We start from the raw sequence: 13059 nt of genomic DNA, 5'->3' as shown, positions 1-13059 counted from the left end.
TATGGATCTCAGTACTGGCAAGTGTGTGTGTGTGTGTGTGTGTGTGTGTGTGTGTGTGTGTGTGTGTGTGTGTGTGTGTGTGTGTGTGTGTGTGAATAGTAATCTCAGTGTGTTTGGTTGATGAATATCCCCTATGGCTGTAGTTATTAACAATTGGAGGTGTGTCCAACCCACAGCACTTACCATTCTCCACTCTACAACTGATGTTGTAAATCAACATATACCTGTGTACAAAGCTCAGCCCAATCTGTGAGGCGTATGCAATCACTATGTTACAGACCTGCGTAAGACATGGATGTGTTACCACACTGCCATACCCCCTTGGTCTTGCTGCAGGGCCACATCCTGGTGACACACAGATGCCTAGAACAAAAACAGGATACATCATGTGAGAACACATTCACTCAGCACTTCACTTGTGGGGGAGAGAGGGGTAAAGCTGGCAATGTGTTGCCAAGATTGTGGTCAATATCTGTTGTCTCAGGATAGGTATTAGCATTGTGCAGTAACTCACAGCAATTGTGTTTAATGCTGTGGAGGTTGTTGATGTAACTATAAAAGGCTGTTGGGATTGTCATCCGTGTCTGCTGCATGTCTGCCTTCATAGATGCCTGTAGGAGATTCCATGAGGGATCCCAAGTTGTATTTAAGGCAAATAAGGGAGTTCAACAGTCATGGGACACCACCTTTCTCTGCAGCAGTGTCCTCCTTCTGTTGTACACTTTAATAATGGAAAGGGACCATCACATTGTCTCCCAGTGTTTGGAGGATAGTGTCTTGGTTCTGTTGGCTCTGGCTAGTATCATGTATTCATGTACCTGTTTGTACAGTGCATAAGTGTATGATTCCACAGTCATGCAGCTATTTCCCATTGCCATGGGTGCAGTGAAGTCATCCACCTCTGTTTTTATGGCTGCAAAGTCAGCTATGGAGAGAAGTTTTGCAAGGTGGTTACCTTTGTGGAGGGGTGTGGCTGACATGTTGAGTTCCATGTTGATTACAGCCTGTGTGGATCTCACCATGCAGGGATTGGCATCTGTTCTCATATTTAAGTAGTCAACACAGGCTAAGGTTGTCGCACCCTCTAATGGGGGTCAGTATGAGCTGGTCCAGGGCAATGGAAATGATAAATCCCAAAAGTGTTGGGCCACTGTACTGGTGATTGGCTGTATTTACCAGGAGATGGAGGGGTAGATGAAGACTCATGCTATGTCAGTGTTGTGCTGGACCATCATAGATGGTGGGGTGTTGAGGAATGTGCATCGACAGCCTCGAGACATCAATGTGGACCCATAGCAGGGTATGGTCTGGATTGCACTATTACTCCAAGGCAGTTGTACCTGAAGTATCTCTAATGCATTATGCTGGGATACTAGTCTGGAGGTGATCCTATCCATAATGAATATGGAGACACCACTACCTGTGGAGATGTGGTGTGGCCCATGATTGGGGGCTGACAGCTGTGGAATGCATTATGACCTGATACTGCAGGGCTGCTGTCTACTGCTGTGAACCACCTCTCCATTACAGAAGATATGTTAATGTCTTTGACTCTGAGTGCTTTGAGTGACTGCAGATTGACAGTTAGATGTCTACTGTTGAGCAGCATTACCCTCAGATTGCATACATGTCTAGCTGTTGTGGTGGTAATTACATTAGGAACACTGCCTAATAAGGCATCACAAGGGTGGCAATACACTTAGCCAGTACCTGGAAACACGCCGCTGACAGATGTAGGACATCTGTGGCAAGTCATTGGGTTCTGTCAATCATGTCATCCCAAGCAGAGAGGTACTGGATCCCCTGAGAATGACACAAAACTTGTAAGCCAATGTTTCAGTCAATCATCTGTTGATAGTACCACAGCATCACTCTGGGTGATGGCAGTACACTGCTCAGGGCTACTGACACACCTGCCTGGACCATATAATCAGAGAGTTCAACTATGTCGCTTGCCATGTAGTCAAGGGAGATGTGTCCCAGGTCAGTCACACCCACATGGATACAGAGTGATACAGGGAGGTGTGTCCCAGGTCAGTCACACCCACATGGATACAGAGTAATACAGGGAGGTGTGTCCCAGGTCAGTCACACTCACATGGATACAGAGTGATACTCGTAATTGTTGTGGAGTGCCATGATTGGCTGTGTCATGTGTTGGATGCTGGCAGGGAGGTGTGTCCCAGGTCAGTCACACCCACATGGATACAGAGTGATACAGGGAGGTGTGTCCCAAGTCATTCACACCCACATGGATACAGAGTGATACAGGGAGGTGTGTCCCAGGTCAGTCACACCCACATGGATACAGAGTAATACAAGGAGGTGTGTCCCAGGTCAGTCACACCCACATGGATACAGAGTGATACTCGTAGTTATTGTGGAGTGCCAAGACTGGCTGTGTCATGTGTTGGATGCTGGCAGGGAGGTGTGTCCCAGGTCAGTCACACCCACATGGATACAGAGTGATACAGGGAGGTGTGTCCCAGGTCAGTCACACCCACATGGATACAGAGTGATACAGGGAGGTGTGTCCCAGGTCAGTCACACCCACATGGATACAGAGTGATACAGGGAGATGTGTCCCAGGTCAGTCACACCCACATGGATACAGAGTGATACTCGTAGTTTTTGTGGAGTGCCATGACTGGCTGTGTCATGTGTTGGATGCTGGCATGGAGGTGTGTCCCAGGTCAGTCACACCCACTTGGATACAGAGTGATACAGGGAGGTGTGCCCCAGGTCAGTCACACCCACATGGATACAGAGTTATACAGGGAGGTGTGTCCCAGGTCAGTCACACCCACATGGATACAGAGTGATGCAGGGAGGTGTGTCCCAGGTCAGTCACACTCACATGAATACAGAGTGATACAGGGAGGTGTGTCCCAGGTCAGTCACACCCACATGGATACAGAGTGATACTAGTAATTGTTGTGGAGTGCCATAACTACCTGTGTCATGTGGTGGATGCTGGACGGGACGTGTGTCCCAGGTCAGTCACACCCACCTGGATATGGAGTGATACTCATAGTTGTTGTGGAGTGCCATGACTGGCTGTGTTATGTGTTGGATGTTGGCATCTGATAGATATTTGGCTATTACCTGCTCCATATTCAACTTAGTGAGTGGGATATGTTTGTGCCTCAGTATTGAGTTCCCCATGATCACTATATTGTGCAAGGTGATTAGACTTAGGAGCTTAGGTTGAGGGACACATTGTGTAGGTTAAATATATGTCCTTGGCATGTGTCATGTTGTGGTGTCTAAGTTGGTAACCATCCTGCTGTTCTGTGCTGTTTGGGTAAATGTCCATTGAGTGCCTCTGTGAAGGTGGGTGTGTGGCTTTTCACTGTATGTCATGGCTGTCAAAGTGGGTGTCATGGTGAGCTGTCTGTTCCACATGGTGTGGAGCAGGTGTTGATCTTATCCTCTTGACCTGCTAGTCCAGTCTTTGCTGGAAAGCATATATATCCACATTGGGTGATATACGGGTAACTCTCACAGGTCTGAGTGTTCGGAATTTAGAGGGGAGGGTTGTCTGTCTACATGCAGCAGTTGCAACAGTGCCTCCTAATGGACAAGTACAGCAGGTTAATGGGTGGAAGCACAGAAAACTGCCCTTCAATCATGCCAGGAGGGGTGGACATAACTAGTAAGTACTGGGGCTACTTCTATAACGAACGAGTACTGCTGACAGCTTCCAGGTGTGCCACACTTCTTGATACAATAATGTGGTAAAGTGCTAAGCCCTAATGCTATTTGAAGTGCAAGACAGAAAGAACTAGCATGATGTAAGGGTGGAACTGAAGGCAGACTTTCTGCCACCTATAATACATTACCTCGGCTGTGCAGTTATCAGCAGCTTTGGCCATGTGAAAGTTTAGTAAGCTCTGTAGCATGTGCAGTAACTGTGTAACACTATAGTAGACATAACTAGATAGGCAGGAGTTCTAATCCCTACACTGGTAAATGTGTTTGTATGTGTGTGCTTGTATGAATCATGTAGTGTCTAGCGTACACCATTTTTTACTTGAGTACTACCCTTCACATTTCCCCTTGCCCCGGTCTAGTAGTCCTGTTGATGTCATCCACCTTAGAAGTACCTTTGTACAATGTGAAATTGTATAAGTTCTGTGGCATGTCTGATAACTGTGTAGCACTATAGTAGCAATAACTAGATAGGCAGGAGTTTTACTCTCCCTCCTGGCAAATGTTTGGATGTGTGTTTGTGCGAGAAGCATGTAGTGTGTGGGTTACACCATTTTTGGCCTGTTTATTACCCTTTACACTTCCTCTAATTCCAGTTCAGTAGTCTAGCTGATGTCATCCACCTTAGAAGTACCTTTGGATGAGGTGGAACTGGATAAGCTCTGTGGCACGTCTGATAAATGAGTAGCACTATAGTAGAAATAACTAGCTATGCAAGAGTTCTAATCTGCTTACTAACAACTGTTTGGATGTGTGTATGTGTGTGTGTGTGTGTGTGTGTGTGTGTGTGTGTGTGTGTGTGTGTTTGTGTGAGAATCATGTAGTGTGTGGATTACACCATTGGTAACGTGTGTACTACCCTTTACACTTCCCCTCATTCCAGTTTAGTAGTCTAGCTGATGTAGACCCCAAACAGTTCAAACCACTGCCAAAACGAAGCCAGAGAAGCAGATGCGTGATGTCCAATTCTTTATTCAAAACTAAGCGCTTTCACCAACAGACTGTGACATCATCAGAGTCAATAATACCAATGCTCAAACACCAGTTATTTATACTTAATCCAATTAATAAAACAATAATTCAATCATCAATTAATCATTCAAATAATCAAACTATAACTGTCACTAAATGAGTCCGACAATAAAACTGAAAAATATGTGTAAAAAATGTATGTATATATATATATATATATATATATATATATATATATATATATATATATATATAAAATCTTCCATTACATTATCAAATAAAAACATACAATGACAAATAACTAACTAAAATGAACAGTTGAATTAAATTAAGTTAAATTACATAAGATCTCTGCCTCAATATTGGTTTTAAAGATATACAATCATTCAAACCAGGTTCTCTCATTGCGTTAAGCCTAAGCTGCCATTCAGCCTCCCGAAGGGCAACCTTGTTACCTATATCACCACCCTGGTCCGTGACCACCCGATTAATAATAAAAAAGAGAGATCTTATGTAATTTAACTTAATTTAATTCAACTGTTCATTTTAGTTTGTTATTTGTCATTGTATGTTTTTATTTGATAATGTAATGGAAAATTTTATATATATATATACATACATTTTTTACACATATTTTTCAGTTTTATTGTCGGACTCATTTAGTGACAGTTATAGTTTGATTATTTGAATGATTAATTGATGATTGAATTATTGTTTTATTAATTGGATTAAGTATAAATAACTGGTGTTTGAGCATTGGTATTATTGACTCTGATGATGCCACAGTCTGTTGGTGAAAGCGCTTAGTTTTGAATAAAGAATTGGACATCACGCATCTGCTTCTCTGGCTTCATTTTGGCAGTGGTTTGAACTGTTTGGGGTCTACGTTTTGAATTGTCTATAACCTTTCTTGGGTTTTTGTTTATTCCAGTTTCTTTGTTTCGACCCTGCCTGCATGTGCCTGGGTTGGTGGAGTGTGTTGTTCTATACACCACCTGTAATGGAAGACGCTTTGAATCAACTTGCATTGGCAGTGAACAAGTTATTACGTGTTCATGGCAAGGGAAATGGTTGTAATGGGGCGAATGCCTCTGATATTTTGACAGAGTCACAAGGAGAATTATTCACCTTGCATTCACCAATTTCTCATTCGATACCACCGGGGCAAAGGACAGGATCAGCTGTTTCCGATGGTTGTGCGTTACTCAATGGTTTAAGCTGAGGTTGACAGGAAGGTGTACTGGAGGGTTCCAGTGGCCCCCCCACCTCATCCCAAGGAATGCGAAAAGACCATAACCAGGAGCTCTGGTTTGAGTTGCCAGTTATTGAATTCAGCAATTTTGATTTGGAAGTTGGTAAAGGGAACTTTCCGACCTTAAAGGAGCAGATTTTTCGATTTGACAAGCTCTGTACTCAGTACAGAGCATTGCAATTGGACAATTTGTTCTTGCAGAAATCAAAAGATCTTAAGCAGGTACCGAAGGGGCTCCGTGTTTGGAAGCTCCCCATGGGAATTGAACCAGGTACTGAATCTTTTTTCAATCTCATCAGTCTTTTTGACCATACTGGTTTTGAATTGTTAGACATTATTATTCACAACAACTTGTCTAAATTAGCTGATTTAAGGGGTGAAATTTTAAGGTTACATTCCAGCATTACCAGCGACCTTTTGTTTTTCCAGTACCAGGCCTGGTTTGATAGGGTGTTGGCCAATATTGAGACCTTTGTGAGCAAAAGCAAAACCATTAAACAAAAGAAATTATTTAGAGACACTGCAGATTATGCAAACAAATGTGCGTACCCGCCGGGGCAGAAACTGTTCCATCCTTCATTGGCGACTCCCAGAGGAGAGTTGGGTTTAGAAAATAGTGAGAACAACGATGAGTGTACTACTGCTTTTGACTGTGACTTTGACATGGCTGATGGTTTTTTAGATCGACCGAACGACCTTCGGAGGTCGGAGAGGTAACTCAACAAGAACCGGAATGTGTCCCAGGACTTTTCCAGGGGGAGTTCAGAAGAGAGGGGGAGGGGGGGGCCTTTGGGGCAACAGGTTGAGAAGTTAAGTGTTGTTAACAATTTTCATGGGTTACCTGTTGGTAATTATGTTGAAGTGTGTGAATTTGATAATGGTGTCACTAATGAGCCTTGTTTTACTAACATTTTAGGTGCACAAGCTGATTGTTCATCATCTTTTGGCAAAGATGTACAGACTGAAATGTGTTATTGTTCTTTGACTGCCCCCAGTAATGATGATTTGTGTCTGTTCAATCGCATTTGTGATTTGGTTAATGAGGGTATTGGAAATGGTAGGGATTGTATGAGTTTCAACGATGTTACTGTGTCTAGTGGAAATTTGACAATGGAAAGATTCCAACCTGTTGATGAGGTTAATGGTGTCAATAGTAGTTCTGGGCTGAGTTGTTCTGTCCATAATAAATACGATTTCACCATCTACAATTTTACTTATTTGGAGCTGTTGGATAGTCATTTTAAGTTATTCAGTAGAGGGATCAAGTTTGTTCCCAATTTTAAGCTGGATATAGCACAGGTTCTGACTAATTTTAAGCTCTTTTTGAGGCGGGTTAACCTCCAGGTTTATTTTCATGGGAAACACACATTGAGTGTTGAGGGCCCCATTAATGAGGCAGTACCTTTAAAAAGGAAAAGTTTGTTTATTCCACCATGTAATAATGAATTAGTGGTTTTTGAGAGGATTGTTGAGTGTGAATTTAGGCGAATATATCTCCAAAAGTATTCCTGGCAGGACAATCTTGATGAAGGAGAAAGGCAGGCCTTGATTGAACTTAGATCTATGAATGATGTTAGATGCATGAAGCCTGATAAAGGGGGTGGAATGGTTTTTATGTTTAAGATGGATTACCTTGCAGCGATGATGGAGTTACTAAATGACACAACAGTTTATTGCAGGGTATCCTTGAATGAGGTTAATACAGCTTATAGAAAGATTGATCTTTTTTTGTCGGATGCCTTATTTCAGGGTATGATTAGTGAGGATGACTATGATTATCTCCAGGTGAAATTTCCTGTCATCCCCAGCATCTTTGGTATACCTAAGGTGCACAAGGGTGTTGATCCCTTGTTTTTTAGGCCGATTGTAGCTGACAAGGGTTCCAAGACTGAACCACTAGCCACATTTGTGGACGTGGTATCAAAATCAGCCTTACAGGGCATTCAACATATTTTGAAAGACTCTTGGCACTGCTTAAAAAGATTGCGGAGTGTGGATGTTAACAGTAATTCTTACAGTTTTCTCACTATTGATGTGATCAATCTTTTTTCAGTCATTCCACACAGGGAAGGCCTTGATATGTTTTTTGAGAGTCTTAGCACGTGTGATATTATTGACAAAAGCAGATTGAACCTTTTGTTTGACTTGATGGAGATTGTTCTACAGAATAATTTTATGAAATTTGAAGGGGAATTATTCAAGCAATGTTCTGGGGTGGAAATGGGTGCCAAGTGTGCCCCGGTGTTTGCCAACCTCGTACTTCTGGCCTGGGAGAGGCTGCATGTGTTTCCTTCAATGTTCAATTCTAAAATCATCCTTTACAGTAGATATTTGGATGATTTACTCATTTTTTGGGGGAGGTGATGAGAGTGAAGCTGTTCAGTTTGTGAGGTATTTGAATGAAATGACAACATTTTTAAAGTTTACTTACACATGGAATAAGGAGAGTATTAACTTCCTTGACATTACCATTACTAAGAATGGGAGTGGGTTGTCGAGTACAATTTTTAGAAAGGAGAATTACTCCAACTCGTTGCTCCACTTTGATAGTTGCCACCCCTTTCATCAAAGGAAAGGGGTGGCAAAGGGACAGATGGTTCGGACCTCCAGGTTAGTTAGTGAAGAGGCTGTGTTTAGAAGTGAGATGTATAAATTGATTGGAATGTTGCTTGATCGTGGTTATCCATTAAGTCTGTTGTTAAAAATCAAGAAAGATGTTTACAAAAAGAGGAGAACGATTTATTCACCGATTTTGGGAAATCAAGTGTTTGATGAGGGGTCGAGTAGGGTTGTTGATGGTGAACATTTCAACAATGTGAAGAACATTGACCTGGGTCCTGTGTTTGCTTTGAAGTTTAGTGAAAAGGCTTCAGAAATGTGTGCGGTGGTTAAGCACGCATGGATTGAAAGTTTGAGTTCTGATTTGAAGGCCATTATAGGGATTGACCCTAAGATAACCTTTAGTAAGGGATTGAATCTGAAGAGTATTTTGGAAAGGGTTGTTAAACCATCAAGGTCATGGATGGGCAAATGTGGAACATGTAGTGCATGTAGGTTTGTGGCCATTGGGCCTTATATTTGTGTTGTAGGTTATGGGCGCACCTTGGCTTGCCCAGGCACCTGTAATTGTAATAGTAAAAACATTATTTATGTGGCCTCTTGTATCTCCTGTGATGCCTTTTATGTCGGAATGACCACCCGTAGGTTAAGGGACATGGTTTTAGAGCATGTTAGATGTATTAAGAATAAGGATTCTCACAATGCTCTGTTTCTTCATTCTGTCAAATGTTCTTGTTTCAAGACGTTTGTGTTTTTTATTATTGATCGGGTGGTCACGGACCAGGGTGGTGATATAGGTAACAAGGTTGCCCTTTGGGAGGCTGAATGGCAGCTTAGGCTTAACGCAATGAGAGAACCTGGTTTGAATGATTGTATATCTTTAAAACCAATATTGAGGCAGAGATCTTATGTAATTTAACTTAATTTAATTCAACTGTTCATTTTAGTTAGTTATTTGTCATTGTATGTTTTTATTTGATAATGTAATGGAAGATTATAAATATATATATATATATATATATATATATATATATATATATATATATATATACATACATTTTTTACACATATTTTTCAGTTTTATTGTCGGACTCATTTAGTGACAGTTATAGTTTGATTATTTGAATGATTAATTGATGATTGAATTATTGTTTTATTAATTGGATTAAGTATAAATAACTGGTGTTTGAGCATTGGTATTATTGACTCTGATGATGCCACAGTCTGTTGGTGAAAGCGCTTCGTTTTGAATAAAGAATTGGACATCACACATCTGCTTCTCTGGCTTCGTTTTGGCAGTGGTTTGAACTGTTTGGGGTCTACGTTTTGAATTGTCTATAACCCTTTCTTGGGTTTTCGTTTATTCCAGTCTAGCTGATGTCATCCACCTTAGAAGTACCTTTGGACTAGGTAGAAATATATAAACTCTGTGGTGCATCTGATAACTGTGCATCCCTCTAGTAGAAATATCTAGATAGGCAGGATTTCTAATTCCAGTGCTGGTGACTGTATGTGTGAGGATCATATCTTGTGTGGCTTATACCATTTTGATGTGTGAAGCATACATGGCTGGTGACCACCTCTCACTGCCATTACTTTATATAGTGTGGTAACAGCATCTGCTTCACATGCAACAAGTTAAACCATTGTACAGTCCTCTGTATAGATGTGTCTGGAATATATAGATGTTTGCAACCTATGTGTGGTTGGGAGTTGTCTGTGTGCCTTAACAATGCCCATGTATGTGATATTTTAGCCAAATAGGCCACAGTGAGTGTACTGACTCATATGGCAGCATGAGGTATCATACATGACTAAAACATTATGCTGATATGACATATGCCACCCTCACAGGTGGCCAGCCTTGTAGGTGCAATACATGAGTCCAGATACCTGGTTTTACAAGTGAACTGTTCATGTTATGGGTCACATTAAAGGCTGGAAGAGGTGTGGACTGACATATTGTGGTCCTAATTAATTGTGGTCCCAATTTGTATGTAACAGGAACACCTTGCATCTTAACAGGGGTGTGTATACAATTTCTATCCACTGTATGCCACTAATGTGTCACATATGTCCCTACCTTAGGCCATTTGTTCAGCCTATTTTGCTGGCCTCTGTCCAGATGTCTTGGCACTGACAAGTTGTGAGGTATGCTACAGGAATGTTGCATTCACATTAGATAGGCCCCAGTGGTGACCACTATGATGCAATGCAGTTAACCCCACCGCTAATGAACATGCACATAAAGCAATATAGCTATTACATAAAGCAATATATATATATATATATATATATATATATATATATATATATATATATATATATATATTACTGATAGTTGTGTGCATGATAAATTGAATGCGCTTCACATGCCTGGGGTATTGCCAGGCAACTACAGAACAATTTCATACTCACCAGCTTTAGGCTGCTGTCCCATATGCAGACTAGAGGGTCTTAGGTAGTTGTGAGAGGGAGGTATGTTCAGCAGACTCACATGTGGCCTTGGTACAGGATGGATGCAACATGTCTGCACATTTACAGTACTAATCCCAATAATACACAATGTTCTGTCCTCACCATAGATGTGCACCTCTGTGCATTAGAAAACCCCATCCACAACTGCAATCGGACCTGACACATGGATGTAGATACAATACATTTACATGTATGTCTGATACATTAGTGTACTAATCCCCACTGGGCCCTTACCTGCAAGCTCCATGTCCAGTGTGTGTGTGTGTGTGTGTGTGTGTGTGTGTGTGTGTGTGTGTGTGTGTGTGTGTGTGTTTGTGTGTGTGTATGTGTGCAACCCACCTCCCCAATGCTTTCCTCAGCTTCATGGCTTGGCGAGGAGCTCCTCAGTTGGTGTCAGTGGAGGCTGGATAGCTGGACCCCCACCTGTGGTTGGCCAGTCCCTCGCTACATTAGCAGCCCATTGAGGGGCATGGTGGATGAGGTCGGTGGCCCGATGCTGCTCCTGCTCATAAGTTCTGTGCAGGCCGGCATCATTTACCCTGTGGACAAGATTATTCCACAGGGCGGTTCTCTCCCACACACCTTCTGCTCTCCGTCCAAATAGCAGGGCATAATGTTTGATCACATATTGGGTGATGATGTCAGTTTCCCCAACAGAGATTGCTGGTAGGCTTGCCCTCTGCATGTTACCTGGAAGACATAAACAGGAAAAATGTCACAGGACCTCAAACGGTTGTCAAATTGCACATCAACAGTGGATATTACTTGCAAATAACTCAAACTACACAATAACCCTCCAAGCTATCATGGCTATAGCAGCTTGCATTACACTCTTGGCCCTGAACTATCTTATTCCCCCATTGTTGGACACAATTGCATAAACCTCTATTTTCCATTCATTTCTGTGTAGAGGGTTGACAGTGGCCATCTTCCATGTGGATGGTGTGTGGATGGTGGCAGGTCTGTGTTTCACTGTGGTGAGTGATGCAGCTGTGAGCACATGCCTGAATTCATGTAGGAGGCAGACAGTGATGTTACTATGGCCCATGGAGATTTGCTGTTGTTGCATTCAGTAGGCAACATGTACATGCTCACCATTGCTGAGGAGAGGAGTGTGGTTGATGTGCATATCCCCCTATACAACTGGGGTGAACAGGATGGCAGTGTTCCCACCTAACCTGTCGGATGCAGGTTGCCTATATCCATGGCATGTGTGTATGAGTTGTGCTTTAATCCCAGTACAGGGTAAATTGTGTTGTTTCCTCTGAGACTGACAACATATGTGGAGACACTGTTGCAATTGTCCTTGGTGGTGTGGATATGTCTGATTTCTAGTCATAGTCAACCTTACAGGAAGTCATCTGTAAGCATACACGCTTGCTCAGATAGAGGTGGACTTGCTTCCAAGTTGTTGCATGCATCAATGTGTCCCTGTACAGCTAATGTAGCAACCTATTATGTGGTTTGTTTATTGCTGCTGTCCACCAAAGGGGATTACTCTACCTTTGTGGAGGCTGGTTATACAGGTCAGGTACTGCTGAGTCCATATAGCTACAGCGGATATAAAGTACACATTCCTGTTACAATGCCTGGTATTTGTGCAATTAAAACATGACACCACAATAATTCATTTCAAAACAATTCTCACCTGTAATGTGACCTATAGACTGTACAATTCAATTGAAAACATAACAAGCTGGTCTGTGAAAACATATGGAAATAAAATCAGTACAATAAGCCAGATGAATGAGTGTGCACAGCCTTAAACTGATATGTTGTGTGTGCACACCCTTAAACTGATATGTTGTGTGTGCACACCCTTACACTGATATGTTGTGTGTGCACATCCTTACACTGATATGCTCTGTGTGCACACCCATAAACTATGTTGTGTGTGCACACCCTTACACTGATATGTTGTGTGTGCACACCCTTACACTGATATGTTGTGTGTGCTCACCCTTACACTGATATGTTTTGTGTGCACACCCTTAAACTGATATGTTGTGTGTGCACATCCTTAAACTGATATGTTGTGTGTGCACACCCGTAAACTGATATGTTGTGTAAACACACTTTTAAACCGA

This window comes from Protopterus annectens, chromosome 1.part1 (assembly GCF_019279795.1).
Source record: "Protopterus annectens isolate FY-2018-M chromosome 1.part1, PAN1.0, whole genome shotgun sequence".
Classification (NCBI taxonomy): domain Eukaryota; kingdom Metazoa; phylum Chordata; order Ceratodontiformes; family Protopteridae; genus Protopterus; species Protopterus annectens.
Note: the sequence above shows the minus strand (reverse complement) of the source record.